The following is a 15706-nucleotide window of genomic DNA, read 5'->3' as shown; positions in this document are numbered from 1 at the left end:
CATTCCAGTTGGTGAGCTTTTGCCCAACCAAATCTGCAAGTCCACAAGCAACAAAACTGTCTTGCACTCCAGGATAGTGTTCTTCATTTTCTTTCATGTAGGTCCAGTCGACCCACCTCATATCACACACTATGGGCTTCTTGTCCAACAAGATTGTCTCATAGAAATCCTGCTGTTCCTTTGTGTGGAACCTGTAGTCAACAGCAGTCCTTCTCCTTGTGGCATATGGATCTGTCATCCTCCATAGCCTCAACCCTGAGTCTCTTCTGATGTTCATGTCCTCAGCCACAGGATGGGCATCATTATGGTCTGGTATCTTGGGCTTGAGCTTCCTCAGGACTTGTCCTTCTTCATCTTCCTCATCAGCAACTTCAGGCACTGGGGCCTTGTTCTTTTCAGCAGCTGAAATACTCCTGGTATTCCTCTTTGGTGTAAGCTTGGGCTTGGGGGCAGCTTTGGGTGCTTCCTTGGGCTTTGAGGTTGCAGCCCCTGACTTAATAGCATCACCAATAAGCTTTTGTGCCTTGGGTGCTGGTGTAGCAACCTCTTCTTTCTCTTCAGAGTCTCTCCTCATTGAGGGATTTCCAAGAACCTGGGCAGTAGTGGTTCTGGCTCTCTTCTTCTTCTTATCCTGAGCAGCAGCTTCATCTTCTGATTCAATGGTAAACTTCATAGTTTCTCCAGTGGGAACTTTCTTGGGTTTGGAAGTTGTGACTCTCTTTGCAGGTGCCTCTTTGGGTTCAGTCTTTTCAGGCACTTGAGTAGATCCTCTGACCTTCAGCATAGGTGTCCTCTTGGCAGGAACCTTCCTATTGAGTCCAGGTTTAGTGTTCTTTGCCGAGGCATACTCCTTTTTGAGCACTACCTTCTTCGAGGTAGCCTCATCCTTTTCTGCTCTATAATCCTCATCCTCAGAATCTGAGGTTCTCTTCTTCCTTGTCCTGGTGGCAGCTTTAGGCAGATTGCTTGGGGTGCTCCTGCTGCCTTCATCTGAAGTGCTAGAGGGACTAGTTCCCTCACTCATGTGATTGTGCTCTTCTGACCTGTTCTGACTATCACTTTGGTCTGACATGCTGCAAATCACTGACTGCTGACCCTGTGAAGAGTTATAGATGAGATAGAGTGGATGAGCATCACAAAATGCAGAGATTTTTGCAAAAGAATGATTCAAAAATTTAGTTTTAGTTTTCCACAGAAAGCATTTCGGATCAACAAATTTTCAAACTCGGTGATACCGAAGCAGTTTTGGAACCTAAACTGATGAACTCCGTTGGACCGAGTCACAGTTCGGTGGCACCGAGACTGCTAGGGTTTCACAAAGTCCTAAAATCGGTCTCACCGATTAGCAATTCTTGGTCAGACCGAGAGTTACTAGTGCAATGGCGTTAGCCAAATCGGTGGGACCGAGTTTTTCAACTCGGTGGGTCCGAGATGGTTTCGGCGGAAACCTAACCCCAAATTTTCGAATCCCATCTAATCTAAGGATTGCATTGACTAGATAGGAGTGTTTCAATCGTGGCAAGAATCATTAAGAACACAATGTGCTAGGAATCGGACAAGGATAGCACTGTGATCGAGTCCATACCCTAGCTTGGCGATGAACTCGCTACGGCGGCAATGGCGGGGGTGAATTCCATTGACGGTGGCGGAGACCAGCAACAGGAGGCGGCTGGCGACGAGGAGACGATCTGGAGACCCTGATGGCAGAGCGAGCTATTGCGCGGGCGAAGAGGTTCGGAGAAATTTCCAAATTTTTGCCCGTGAGTATATATAGCCCGACCCTGTCGGTGTGACCGAGTGGAACAACTCGGTGGCACCGAGATGCATAACTGTGTACAGTTACAGCAACTCGGTGTGACCGAAAAGTTCAAATCGGTTGCACCAAGATTGAAAACCTAGATCGACTTAGTGATCTTGGTAGGGCCGAAATGGAGGAATCGGTCAGACCGAGAATCACAAAGAAGTTTTGGAAGTTTAAGTCTATGACGAATCGGGGACTCCAAGTGCTCCTCACACAGAGTGGTTCGAATCTGACTTGATCAAATTTTGTGATGTAGCATGAATAGAGTTTGAGACGAGAAAAGCATAGATAGCTAGAGAAGGTTCTTAGGCATTCTTGTCCATCCACTTGGCAAAAAGAAAAGGAAGCCAATCACTCAAAACAACAAGTGGATGTTCTTGAATGAGTAAAATATGCACCAACATGCTCACACAATAAGATGGCAAATGAAATATGTGGCAAAACATGCACAACCAATTCTAGCATCTATCAAACAATTGGCGATGACTAGGTCATCTATATATGAGTATATTGACTTAGGAGTCAAATGAAAACATTTGATCATAGGTCATACTCATCGTTTAAGGTCAAGTGGGGTTACCACTTTTACATAATGTATTGATGTGTTCACACCATTAGAGTTGCTTTGACTCAATTCTTAGAGTTAAGCTCCCCTAGATGTGAGATCCCCTTTTAGAGGGATGAACTAACCTTGGGTTTTGTCGATGATGACTTCATGTAGGTGTTGAAGATGTGGATGCTCAATGTTGATGTAGATCATTTGGAGTAATCCTTTGGAGTGAGTTGCACTTTCAACTTACCTACATGGGTTAGTCCCACAAGGAACAAACAAGAATATCCATAGACATAGAGTGAAGCATACACAAGATGATGTCCATGAAATCATTAGGTTACCTTGTCCCTTGCCTTACCAACATGAGGGTTTGTGACTCCTTGAACTAGTGCATGATGTGAAAGTTGATTGCACTTGTCGTTGCCAAAAAGATATGAGTGAAGAATGTTGGCGGAGTCACCCTCAAGAACTCTCTAGTTCTTCTTCTTCGGGATCCACATCATCTTGATGGGAATACTTGGAGTTGTAGTTGTACTTGATGAAGTAGAACTTGACGTAGTCTTGGGAACCCACTTGACCGATGCCTTAGGTGCTTCTTCAAATGCATCAATCTCTTCTTGAAGCTTGTCCTTGCCTTTGTTCTTGTGGTCTTGTGGTGGAAGATCATCTTGTGCTTGTGTTCCTTTGAAGGAAGTAGGGTCATACTTCTCTTGTTGAGGAACAAACTTCGTCTTGGGGTATTGATCTTCTTCCCACTCAACTCCATTGGCATTGAACTTTCGTTCAAAACCAACACCTTGATTCTTCCGATGCCTTCCTTGCTTGTGTACAATTTCCTCGAATTGCTTACTCCCGGCAAGGCTCTTGTAAACACCTTTCTCTATAATTCCCTTCAATAAGCTATTTTCTTGCTCAAGTGTAACTTGGCTAAGAGAATCATTAGTGGAGTCAAGAGAACTACTAGAAGCAACAATATTGGATTTGACATTATTATTGTTACTACTAGAGGAAGGATCTTTCTTGTACTTGTTACTAGACTTGACTTGAGGCATGTAAGTAGATAAGAGTAAACGCTTGGCAATGTAAGAAGAACTTTTCTTACGTAGATCATCATTAATTGCTTTTAAGAACTCATGCTCTTGCTCAAGATTGAGCTTTTCAAAGCGTAACTTCTCATGAGCCCTTAAAAGTTCTCGATGATCTTCGAAGATAGTTTCATGAGCTAACTTAAGAGTGTTTAGTTCTTTACTTAGAATCTCAATCTTCTCCTTATCATTGTTATTCGTTTTATCTTGATTAGCATGATTAATTGACGTTTCATGATAGTATTCATCACTAGAGTTGCCAACAAGTAAATCATCATCCACAAGTAAGTCATCTTCATCACTATTGAAATCAACATACTCGGGATGTGTTACCTTTGGACCTTTGGCCATGAAGCATCTTCCAATTCCTTCATTTTGTGAATCAAATATGTCGTAGGAGTTGGTTGACACAAGTGCTAGACCGACAACACCTTCATCTTGAGTATATTCGGAGTCAGAGTGATAGCTTCTCTCGGAGTGATTGTCGGAGTCGGAGTCGGATACCCATTCACCAACATGAGCTTGATGTCTTCGCTTTGTGTAGCTCCTTGATGACTTGTCCTTCCTTTCCGAATCCTTGCTTCTCCGTGAGGGTCTTCGTTCATAACGATCACCTCTACTCCTCCTCTCTCTCGGTGGTGATTCTTCTCTTTTGCTTCTTCTTTTTGGAGAATCTTCTCTTCTTTTGTAGGGTGCCGTACACTCATTGGAATAGTGTTCGGGTCTCCCACAATTGTAGCAATTTCGCTCTCAACTAGAAGATCTTTTGTCATTGTAAGACCTTGACTTGGAGCTTCTTTCCTTGCTTCTACTCTTGTAGAATTTGTTGAAGTTCTTCACCATTAAGCTTAATTCTTCATTAAAGTTTTATTTCTCACTTGATGATGTGGGGGCTTCACTTGAGGCTTTGTAAGAACCACTTGACTTGTTGTGAAGTTCCTCCTTATCCTTGAGTGACATCTCATGAGCGACTATTCTTCCGATGACTTCCGTTGGCTTGAGATCTTTGTAGTTTGGCATCACTTGGATCAATGTGCACATGGTATCATACTTTCCATCCAATGCTCTTAGGATCTTCTTGATGATGAATCTGTCGGTCATCTCTTCACTCCCTAAGCCGGCAATCTCATTTGTGATAAGTGCAAGCCTAGAGTACATTTCAGCGACACCTTCACCATCCTTCATTTTGAACTTGTCAAGCTAACTTTGGAGCACATCCAACTTGGATTCCTTGACGGAGTCGGTACCTTCATGCATATCAATCAAAGTATCCCAAATTTCCTTTGCATTCTCAAGACGGCTGATTTTCTTGAATTCTTTGGGGCACAATCCGTTGAAGATGATATCACAAGCTTGAGCGTTGTATTGCAGCATCTTCAATTCTTCCGCATTAGCTTCACGGTTCGGCTCTCTCCCATCAAAGAATTCACCTTGCAAGCCAATACAAATAATTGCCCAAACGGCGGGGTTATGTTCGAGAATATGCATTTTCATCTTATGCTTCCAACTAGCAAAATTAGTACCATCAAAGTAAGGACCTCTACGGTGATAATTTCCCTCGCTAGACGCCATACTCTCCTAGGTTGTGAAACCAAGGCTATGACCACCAAAAGCTATGGAAATCAAAGCAAATGGAGACCAAAGCTCTGATACCACTTGTAGGACCTTGAAGTATGTCTAGAGGGGGGGGGGTGATTAGACTACTTGACCAATTAAAAACTTAACCTTTTCCCAATTTTAGAGTTTGGCAGATTTTAGCTATCTTGGGACAAGTCAAGCAATCATCACACAATTCAAGCAAGCATGCAAAGAGTATATAGGCAGCGGAAATTAAAGCATGCAACTTGCAAGAAAGTAAAGGGAAGGGTTTGGAGGATTCAAACGCAATTGGAGACACGGATGTTTTTGGCATGGTTCCGATAGGTGGTGCTATCGTACATCCACATTGATGGAGACTTCAACCCACGAAGGGTAACGGTTGTGCAAGTCCATGGAGGGCTCCACCCATGAAGGGTCCACGAAGAAGCAACCTTGTCTATCCCACCATGGTCGTCGCCCACGAAGGACTTGCCTCACTAGCGGTAGATCTTCATGAAGTAGGCGATCTCCTTGCCCTGACAAACTCCTTGGTTCAACTCCACAATCTTGTCAGAGGCTCCCAAGTGACACCTAGCCAATCTAGGAGACACCACTCTCCAAGAAGTAACAAATGGTGCGTTGATGATGAACTCCTTGCTCTTGTGCTTCAAATGATAGTCTCCCCAACAGTCAACTCTCTCTCATAGGATTTGGATCTGGTGGAAAGAAGATTTGAGTGGAAAGCAACTCGGGGAAGGCTAGAGATCAAGATTCATATGGTAGGAATGGAATATCTTGGCCTCAACACATGAGTAGGTGGTTCTCTCTCAGAAATGGTAAGTTGAAAGTGTAGGTTTGTTCTGATGGCTCTCTCCATGAATGAAGAGGATGTGGAGGGGTATATATAGCCTCCACACAAAATCTAACCGTTACACACAATTTACCAAACTCGGTGGGACCGATTCAACAGACTCGGTCGGACCGATTTAGTAAACCTAGTGACCGTTAGGATTTTCGGTGGGACTGACATGCAACTCGGTAAGACCGATTTGGTTAGGGTTAGGGCATAACGTAATCTCGGTAAGACCGATCACACAAACTCGGTGAGACCGATTTTGGTAATAAGCTTTCCAGAGAGTTGGTCAAGTAAACTCGGTGGGACTGATTTGCTCTTTTCGGTGAGACTGAAATGTTACAAAAGGGAAACAGAGAGTTTACATTGCAATCTCGTTGGGACCGATCGCTCACTTCGGTTAGACCAAAACGTTACGAAGGGAAATAGAGATATTACAAACCCATCTCGGTGAGACCGAGATCCCTATGAGTAGGACCGATTTGCCTAGGGTTTGTGGCAGTGGCTATGACATTAGAACTCGGTGGCGCCGGATAGAAAGAATCGGTGTGACCGATTTTGGCTTTAGGTTTAGGTCATTTGTGGATGTGAGAAAGTAGTTGAGGGTTTTTGGAGCATATCACCAAGCACATGAAGCAAGAGGCTCATTAAGCAACACCTCATCCCTCCTTGATAGTATTGGCTTTTCCTATAAACTCAATGTGATCTTGGATCACTAAAATGTAAAATGAAGAGTCTTGAGCTTTTGAGCTTGAGCCAATCCTTTGTCATTAGTATTTTGAGGGATCCACTTTCATCATCCATGCCATGCCATTCATTGAGCTTTCCTGAAATAATAGTCTTGGAATAGCATTAGCTCAATGAGCTATATGTTGTTATGAATTACCAAAACCACCTAGGGATAGTTGCACTTTCACATACCCATGTGATTATGCCTCCTTCTTTGTTGTTGGCGGTGGAGGTGTTGATGATGATGCAAGCTTGTCGTCCACCTTCCATGGCATAGGCTCACCATCATAGAAGGATGATCGAGTCTCCGGGATCCTCAAATCTGCAGCCAAACTCATCCTTTTGAATCTATCTTCATACTCACAGGTTTGGTTTTGCAGATCATAGATTTGGGCTTGAAGGTGCTCGATCTTCTCATGTAGCTTGAAGATGGCTTCCTCGGTATTTTTGGCATCCGGCTCATAGTTGTTGGTGAACTCCGCGAGCATCTTGTGGGTAGCGTTGATTCCACGCTCCACCATCCCCTGGCACTTGAAAACTTGTTGCTCCATTGCTTCGAGCCTCAACTCCACGCTTCCGGTTCCCTTTGGTCCCTCAACATCGGGATGTGCAGCAACCCATCATGCATCTCAATGGTTTGAGGGTGTCGCAGCACCTCCGCGAGGTAAGGGTTGATCACCTTCTCGAAGAACTTGTCCTTGGAAGCACTTGGGGTCGTCATGATCTAGACCTGTCAGAAAAACAGCTTGAAACAAGAACAGGGGAGATTTGCGTGATACGAGAGTCAAGACCTTCGGGAGTATATATAATGAATTTTTACCGACCAAAATACGTATCGTGCAAGGAAAACGGAGTCCGGAGGGCACACAAGGTGCTCACGAGGTAGGGGGCGCCTAGGGGGTAGGGCGCGCCCTCCACCCTCGTGGAGGCCTCGTGTCCTCCCTGGACTGCTACTTATTTTTCTATTTTTCTAGATATTCCAAAACGGAGAAATATTGCCTAAAAAAATTGTTTTGGAGTCGGTTTACTTACCGTACCACATACCTATTCATTTTCGGAGTCTGGAACATTCTGGAAAGTGTCCCATATGTACTCCTCCAGGGTTATGGTTCAATAATATTAGTTTCAACATTTATAGGATTACCTGAGATATAGTGTTTGATCCTTTGACCGTTTACACCTTCGGATTTGTGCCTGCGAAATTGTTGATTTTTATGGCACCGGAACAATAGACCTCCTCGATAACGTAAGGACCTTCCCATTCGGAGAGAAGTTTTCCTGCAAAAAATCTTAAACGAGAGTTGTATAGCAATACATAATCACCTACATTAAGCTCACGCTTTTGTATTCTTTTGTCATGCCATCTTTTAACCTTTTCTTTAAACAACTTGGCATTTTCATAAGCTTGGGTTCTCCATTCATCAAGTGAGCTAATATAAAATAACCTCTTCTCACTGGCAAGTTTGAAATCATAGTTGAGCTCTTTAACAGCCCAGTATGCCTTATGTTCTAGTTCGAGAGGTAAGTGACAAGCTTTTCCATAAACCATTTTATACGGAGGCATACCCATAGGATTTTTGTATGCAGTTCTATAGGCCCATAATGCGTCATTCAGTTTCTTGGACCAATTCTTTCTAGACCTATTGACAGTCTTTTGCAAAATTAATTTGAGCTCTCTATTGCTCAATTCTACCTGACCACTAGACTGAGGGTGATATGGAGATGCAATTCTATGATTAACATCGTATTTAGCAAGCATCTTACGGAAAGCACCATGAATAAAGTGTGAACCACCATCAGTCATTAAATATCTAGGGACTCCAAACCTCGGAAAAATAACTTCCTTAAGCATTTTAATAGAAGTGTTATGATCAACACTACTAGTTGGAATAGCTTCTACCCACTTAGTAACATAATCAACAACAACTAAAATATGAGTATATCCATTAGAGGCAGGAAAAGGTCCCATATAATCAAAGCCCCAAACATCAAATGGTTCAATAACAAGTGAATAATTCATAGGCATTTCTTGACGTCTACTAATATTACTAATTCTTTGACATTCATCGCAAGACAAAACAAACTTACGGGCATCCTTGAAGAGAGTAGGCCAATAAAAACCGGATTGCAATACCTTATGTGCAGTTCTATCTCCAGCGTGGTGTCCTCCATAAGCCTTGGAGTGACACTTGCGTAGGATCTGTTCCTGTTCATGCTCAGGTACACAACATCTAATAACACCATCTACTCCTTCTTTATAAAGATGTGGGTCATCCCAAAAGTAATGTCGCAAGTCATAGAAAAACTTTCTCTTTTGTTGGTATGTGAAGCTAGGCGGTATAAATTTGGCAATAATATAATTAGCATAATCAGCATATCATGGAGTGCTACGAGAAGTACTTATGACATTTAATTGTTCATCGGGAAAGCTATCATCAATAGGTAGTGGGTCGTCAAGAACATTCTCTAACCTAGAAAAGTTGTCTGCAATGGGGTTCTCAGCTCCTTTTCTATCAACAATATGTAAATCAAATTCTTGCAGCAGGAGAACCCATCTAATAAGTCTAGGTTTTGCATCTTTATTTTCCATAAGATATTTAATAGCAACATGATCTGTGTGAATAGTAACTTTAGAATCAACAATATAGGGTCTGAATTTATCATAAGCAAATACAACTACTAAAAGTTCCTTTCCGGTAGTAGCATAATTTCTTTGAGCATTGCCTAGAGTCTTACTAGCATAATGGATAACATTTAATTTCTTATCGACTCTTTGCCCTAGAACAGCACCTACAACATAATCACTAGCATCACACATAATTTCAAAGGGTAAATTCCAATCAGGTGGCTGAACAACAGGTGTAGAGACTAGTGCTTTCTTAAGTATTTCAAATGCTTTTACGCAATCATCATCAAAGACAAATGGTACATCTCTTTGTAATAAATTAGTCAGAGGCCGAGAGATTTTTGAGAAGTCCTTAATGAACCTCCTATAAAATCCGGCGTGACCCAGGAAACTTCTTATACCTTTGATGTCCTTGGGACATGGCATCTTTTCAATAGCATCAACCTTGACTTTATCAACTTCAATACCTCTTTCAGAAACTTTGTGCCCCAAGACAATACCTTCATTAACCATAAAGTGGCACTTTTCCCAATTCAAGACAAGATTAGTTTCTTCACATCTCTGCAAAACTCGAGCAAAATTGCTCAAGCAATCATCAAAAGAGGAACCATAGACGGAAAAGTCATCCATGAAAACCTCACAAATTTTCTCACAAAAGTCAGAGAATATAGCCATCATGCATCTTTGAAAGGTAGCAGGTGCATTACATAAACCGAAAGGCATACGTCTATAAGCAAAAGTACCAAAAGGGCATGTAAAAGTAGTCTTTGATTGATCCTTAGCCGACACAGGTATTTGAGAACAACCGGAATAACCATCTGGAAAGCAATAGTGTGTATGTTTGCATAATCTTTCTAACATTTGATCAATAAAAGGTAAGGGCTAATGATCTTTCTTAGTAGCCTTATTTAATTTGCAGAAATCAATTACCATCCCATAACCTGTGATAATTCTTTGCGGAATCAATTCATCTTTGTCATTAGGGACAACAGTAATACCTCCCTTCTTAGGGACACAATGGACATGACTTACCCACTGACTATCAACAACGGGATAAATTATACCTGCCTCCAGAAGCTTTCTTACCACTTCTTTCATTTTAGGGTTCAAACGTCGTTGAGGATCACAAACTGGTTTGGCATCAGCTTCCAAATTTATTTTATGTTGACATAGAGTGGGACTGATGCCCTTAAGATCATCCAGAGTATATCCAATAGTGGCACGGTGCTTTTTTAGAGTTTTCAATAATCTTTCTTCTTCATGCTCTGAAAGGTTAGCACTAATAATGACATGATATATTTTCTTTTCATCAAGATAAGCATATTTAAGATTATTAGGCAATGGTTTAAGCTCAAACACGGGATCACCCTTGGGTGGAGGAGGATCCCCTAGGATTTCAACAGGCAAATTGTGTTGCAGAATAGGTTCCTGTTTAAAGAATACTACATCTATTTCCCTTCTTTCATTCATGAACATATCATTTTCATGGTCTAGCAAATAGTGTTCTAAAGGATCACTAGGAGGTACAACAATAGAAGAAAGACCAATAATTTCATCCTTACTAGGCAATTCTTCCTCACGATGTTGTTTACTAAATTTAGAGAAATTAAACTCATGAACCATATCATCCAAACCAACAGTAACAACATTCTTTTTGCAGTCTATCGTAGCATTAACAGTATTCAAGAAGGGTCTACCAAATATAACGGGACAAAAGCTATCTTGTGGAGAACCAAGAACAAGAAAATCAGCAGGATATTTGGTTTTCCCACACAAGACTTCAACATCTCTAACAATCCCCATTGGTGAAATAGTATCTCTATTGGCAGGTTTAGTTGTGACATCAATTTCTTCTAACTCAGCCGGTGCAATTTCATGCATAATTCCTTTGTATCAGTCAATGGGTATAACACTAGCACTAGCACCCATATCACATAAGCCATGATAACAATGATCTCCTATTTTAACAGAAATAACGGGCACGCCTACCACAGGTCTATGTTTATCTCTATCACAGGGTTTAGCAATTCTAGCAGTTTCACCAAAGAATTGAATAACATGCCCATCAATATTATCAGACAAGAGATCTTTAACAATAGCAATATTGGGTTCTACTTTGACTTGCTCAGGAGGTGTATAAGTCCTAGTATTGCTTTTATGAACAACAGTTGAAGCTTTAGCATGATCCTTCATTCTAACAGGGAAAGGTGGTTTCTCAGCATAAGAAGTAGGAACAATAGGATCATTATAAATGACAATCTTTTCTTCAACTTTAATAGGTGCAGCTACTTTTACTTCTATGGGAGGATGATATTTAAACCACTTCTCCTTGGGGAGATCAACATAAGTAGCAAAAGATTCACAGAAAGAAGCTACTATCTCAGAGTCAAGTCCATATTTAGTGCTAAACTTATGGAAAATATTGGTATCCATAAAAGATTTAACACAATCAAACTTAGGTGTCATACCTGACTCCTTACCTTCGTCGAGGTCCCAATCTTCAGAGTTGCGTTTAATTCTATCCAATAAATTCCATCTAAATTCAATAGGCTTCATCATAAAAGAGCCAGCACAAGAATTATCGAGCATGGTGCGATTGTTACCAGAAAGCCGAGCATAAAAACTTTGCATAATCACTTCTTTTGCGAGCTCGTGATTGGGGCATGAATATAACATTGATTTAAGCCTCCCCCAAGCTTGAGCGATGCTTTCTCCTTCGCGAGGCCAAAAATTATATATATAATTGCGATCATGATGAACAAGATGCATAGGGTAATACTTTTGATGGAATTCCAATTTCAATCTTTTATAGTTCCATGATCTCATGTCATCACATAGCCTATACCATGTCAATGCGTCTCCCTCCAAAGATAAAGGGAAAGCCTTCTTCTTAACAACATCATCGGGTATACCCGCAAGCTTAAATAGTCCACAAATATCATCCACATAGCGTAGATGTTCGTCAGGATGCTTTGTTCCATCTCCTGCAAAAGTGTTAGCTAGCAGTTTTTCTATCATACCCGAAGGAATCTGAAAAGGAGTTTCATTTTCACTAGGTTCAGTAGGTTCAGTAGGTTGAGGAGCAACTCTTGGCTCAACTGGACGGGGTGAAGATACTCCTAACAAGCCCCTCAAGCAATTACTTTCCATAGTAACAAGTGACAGAAAATTTCAGCACACTAAATAAAATTTTCCTTACCAAATTCCACCTACCAAAGGCGCTTCACTCCCCGGCAACGGCGCCAGAAAAGAGTCCTGATGACCCACAAGTATAGGGGATCTATCGTAGTCCTTTCGATAAGTAAGAGTGTCGAACCCAACGAGGAGCAGAAGGAAATGATAAGCGGTTTTCAGCAAGGTATTCTCTGCAAGTACTGAAATAAGTGGTAATAGATGGTTTTGTGATAAGATAAATTGTAACGAGCAACAAGTAACTAAAGTAAATAAAGTGCAGCAAGGTGTCCCAATCCTTTTTGTAGCAAAGGACAAGCCTGAAAAAACTCTTATAATAGGAAAAGCGCTCCCGAGGACACATGGGAATATCGTCAAGCTAGTTTTCATCACGCTCATATGATTCGAGTTCGGTACTTTGATAATTTGATATGTGGGTGGACCGGTGCTTGGGTACTGCCCTTACTTGGACAAGCATCCCACTTATGATTAACCTCTGTTGCAAGCATCCGCAACTACAATAAAAGTATTAAGGTAAACCTAACCATAGCTTGAAACATATGGATCCAAATCAGCCCCTTACGAAGCAACGCATAAACTAGGGTTTAAGCTTCTGCCACTCTAGCAACCCATCATCTACTTATTACTTCCCAATGCCTTCCTCTAGGCCCAAATAATGGTGAAGTGTTATGTAGTCGACGTTCACATAACACCACTAGAGGTTAGACACCATACATCTTATCAAAATATCGAACAAATACCAAATTCACATGACTACTAATAGCAAGACTTCTCCCTTGTCCTCAGGAACAAACGTAATTATTCACAAAGCATATTCATGTTCATAATCAGAGGGGTAATAATATGCATAAAGGATCTGAACATATGATCTTCCACCAAATAAACCAACTAGCATCAACTACAAGGAGTAATCAACACTACTGGCAACCTACTAGCACCAATCCCGGACTTGGAGACTAGAATTGGATACAAGAGATGAACTAGGGTTTGGAGATGAGATGGTGCTGGTGAAGATGTTGATGGAGATTGCCCCCCTCCCGATGAGAGGAGCGTTGGTGATGACGATGGTGATGATTTCCCCCTCCCGGAGGGAAGTGTCCCCGGCAGAACAGCTCTGCCGGAGCCCTAGATTGGTTCCGCCAAGGTTCCGCCTCGTGGCAACGGAGTCTCGTCCCGAAAGGTTCTCTCCTATTTTTTTCTCATCGAAAGACTTCATATAGGAGAAGATGGACGTCGAAGAGCCACCAGGGGGCCCACGAGGTAGGGGGCGCGCCCAGGGGGGCACCCCCACCCTCGTGAGTAGGGTGTGGGCCCCCTGGCCTTCATCTTTGGCGACGATTTTTCTTTATTTATTTTAAGGTATTTCGTGGGGTTTCAGGACTTTTGGAGTTGCGCAGAATAGTCCTTCAATATTTGCTCCTTTTCTAGCCCAGAATTCCAGCTGACGGCATTCTCCCTCTTTCATGTAAACCTTGTAAAATAAGAGAGAATAGCCATAAGTATTATGACATAACGTGAAATAACAGCCCATAATGCAATAAATATTGATATAAATGCATGATGCAAAATGGACGTATCAAATAGATTATCACATTTCACTGTATATTCATGCTAATCTCTTATGAGTCTTGTCCAGGCGTTAACGTTGTTCCATAGTTCAGATAAGAGACTTGTTCTTTAGGTAACGTTATTCCATAATTATCACCCATCAGCCAATGTTATCCCACAGGCTGGTGATTATGCCATTTCTAGTATTACCTATGTTGTTCTTTAATACTTTTGTGTGCCATCTAGTTAATCTCGAGTACAAATGATACATATTCTGTAGCTTTCATCTGCGTTCTTCCTTTAGTTTTTAAGACCTGTTTGCTAGTTAAGCCCAGTCCTACTATTTATGTTGTCTCCTACAGGCACTCATTACATAAATCTAACTACTAGTTGTCTTCCATGCATGTCAGATATAATTGCACACACTCATATATCCACAATAACCTCATGGAGCAATGTAATGGCCAACAAACTTGATGTCAATGATACCCAATATGATGGAACATGTAAAGGCAATTCTTCAGAAGACTTGCAGAAAGATGATGGATCCTATTCACCCCACAAGGTCCTTGCTCTAACTTGGCCCGTGATATGGGTACAACCTGCATATAATTTCCTAGAGTGCATCTACTCTATTACAATGCCATGTGCTTAGCCTGCTGATCATGCTTGTAGATATGTCATGCCTTACCTATTCCATTCATGATAACATATTTTCAAATTCAAGTACTGTCATTCTACTCTGTCGCAATGCCATCTGGTTAGTTTGGACATCATGCTTCTGAATATCTTATGCATTGTTATTCATCAGTTCATCTGTCTATTCATCAGTTCATCTGTCTACCATACCATATTTTTTTACATTGAAGTGCTGTTCTAGTGGTCTGTTGCAATGCCATCTTAGTTTCCCTATCATACAAGCATATGTTGCCTAGTGTTTTTCTTTATGTATTCCTTTATCGTATAGTTTTACATTCAAAGTGTTTTTTACTCTGTTGTCCTGTCGTATTCCTAGCTCTTACATCATACTCCCTCCGTCCGGATTACATGTCGTAGAAATGGATAAAAATGGATGTATCTAGAACTAAAATATGCCTAGACACATCCATTTATCTCCGGATGGAGGGAACACATGTCAATATGTCATGCCTTTCTATTCTTCAGTACCTATTCCATCTCTCTGTCGTAGCATGTTTTATAATTGAAGCACCATTCTTCTATATAAGGCATGCAAGGGGAAGATGACTATCTTAGAATCTGAAGGGTTACAAACAAGTTCTTTGCAAAAGATTGAAACACCAGGAGACAGTAAACCAACTCCAGTGTTCATAGATACTTCTCCAGCACAGAGAAACCAATTCCTACTGATAATAAGCAGATTCAAGTGGCCAAAGAATTAGTCCGCTCCAATCCAGCAAAAATATGTCAACTCCATTATAAAAAATGTGTGCGTATCCTCACATATGAAATTTTATAGCATTCAGATCATATTTTCTACATGTTTCTTACCCACCTCTCTTTTAGAAAATAAGCTTAAAATATAGAATACTTTCTAAATTGGGATCATGTTCGCGAAAAGTATCTTGGGGGAATTCTCTGTGCTCCAATGCGGATGTAAGTACCTGTTGTATATCACTAAATTTTTACATCAACATGTATTTTGTTAATTAGCGTGAATCCAACCTTTATCTGATCTAAATTTACTTGTAGCAAAATGTATAATTAAAGGTGATGACGTTGA

The 15706-nt window shown here is 41.2% G+C and overlaps 1 pseudogene; it reads right to left on the bottom strand.

Annotated features, from left to right (window-relative positions):
- LOC123139283 (uncharacterized) overlaps window positions 1-15706 on the bottom strand; it is a 123625-nt pseudogene that overhangs the window by 60703 nt on the left and 47216 nt on the right.

The sequence above is a fragment of the Triticum aestivum genome, chromosome 6B (assembly GCF_018294505.1).
Source record: "Triticum aestivum cultivar Chinese Spring chromosome 6B, IWGSC CS RefSeq v2.1, whole genome shotgun sequence".
Taxonomy (NCBI): Eukaryota; Viridiplantae; Streptophyta; class Magnoliopsida; order Poales; family Poaceae; genus Triticum; species Triticum aestivum.
Note: the sequence above shows the minus strand (reverse complement) of the source record. Positions and strands in the feature narration are given on the sequence as shown.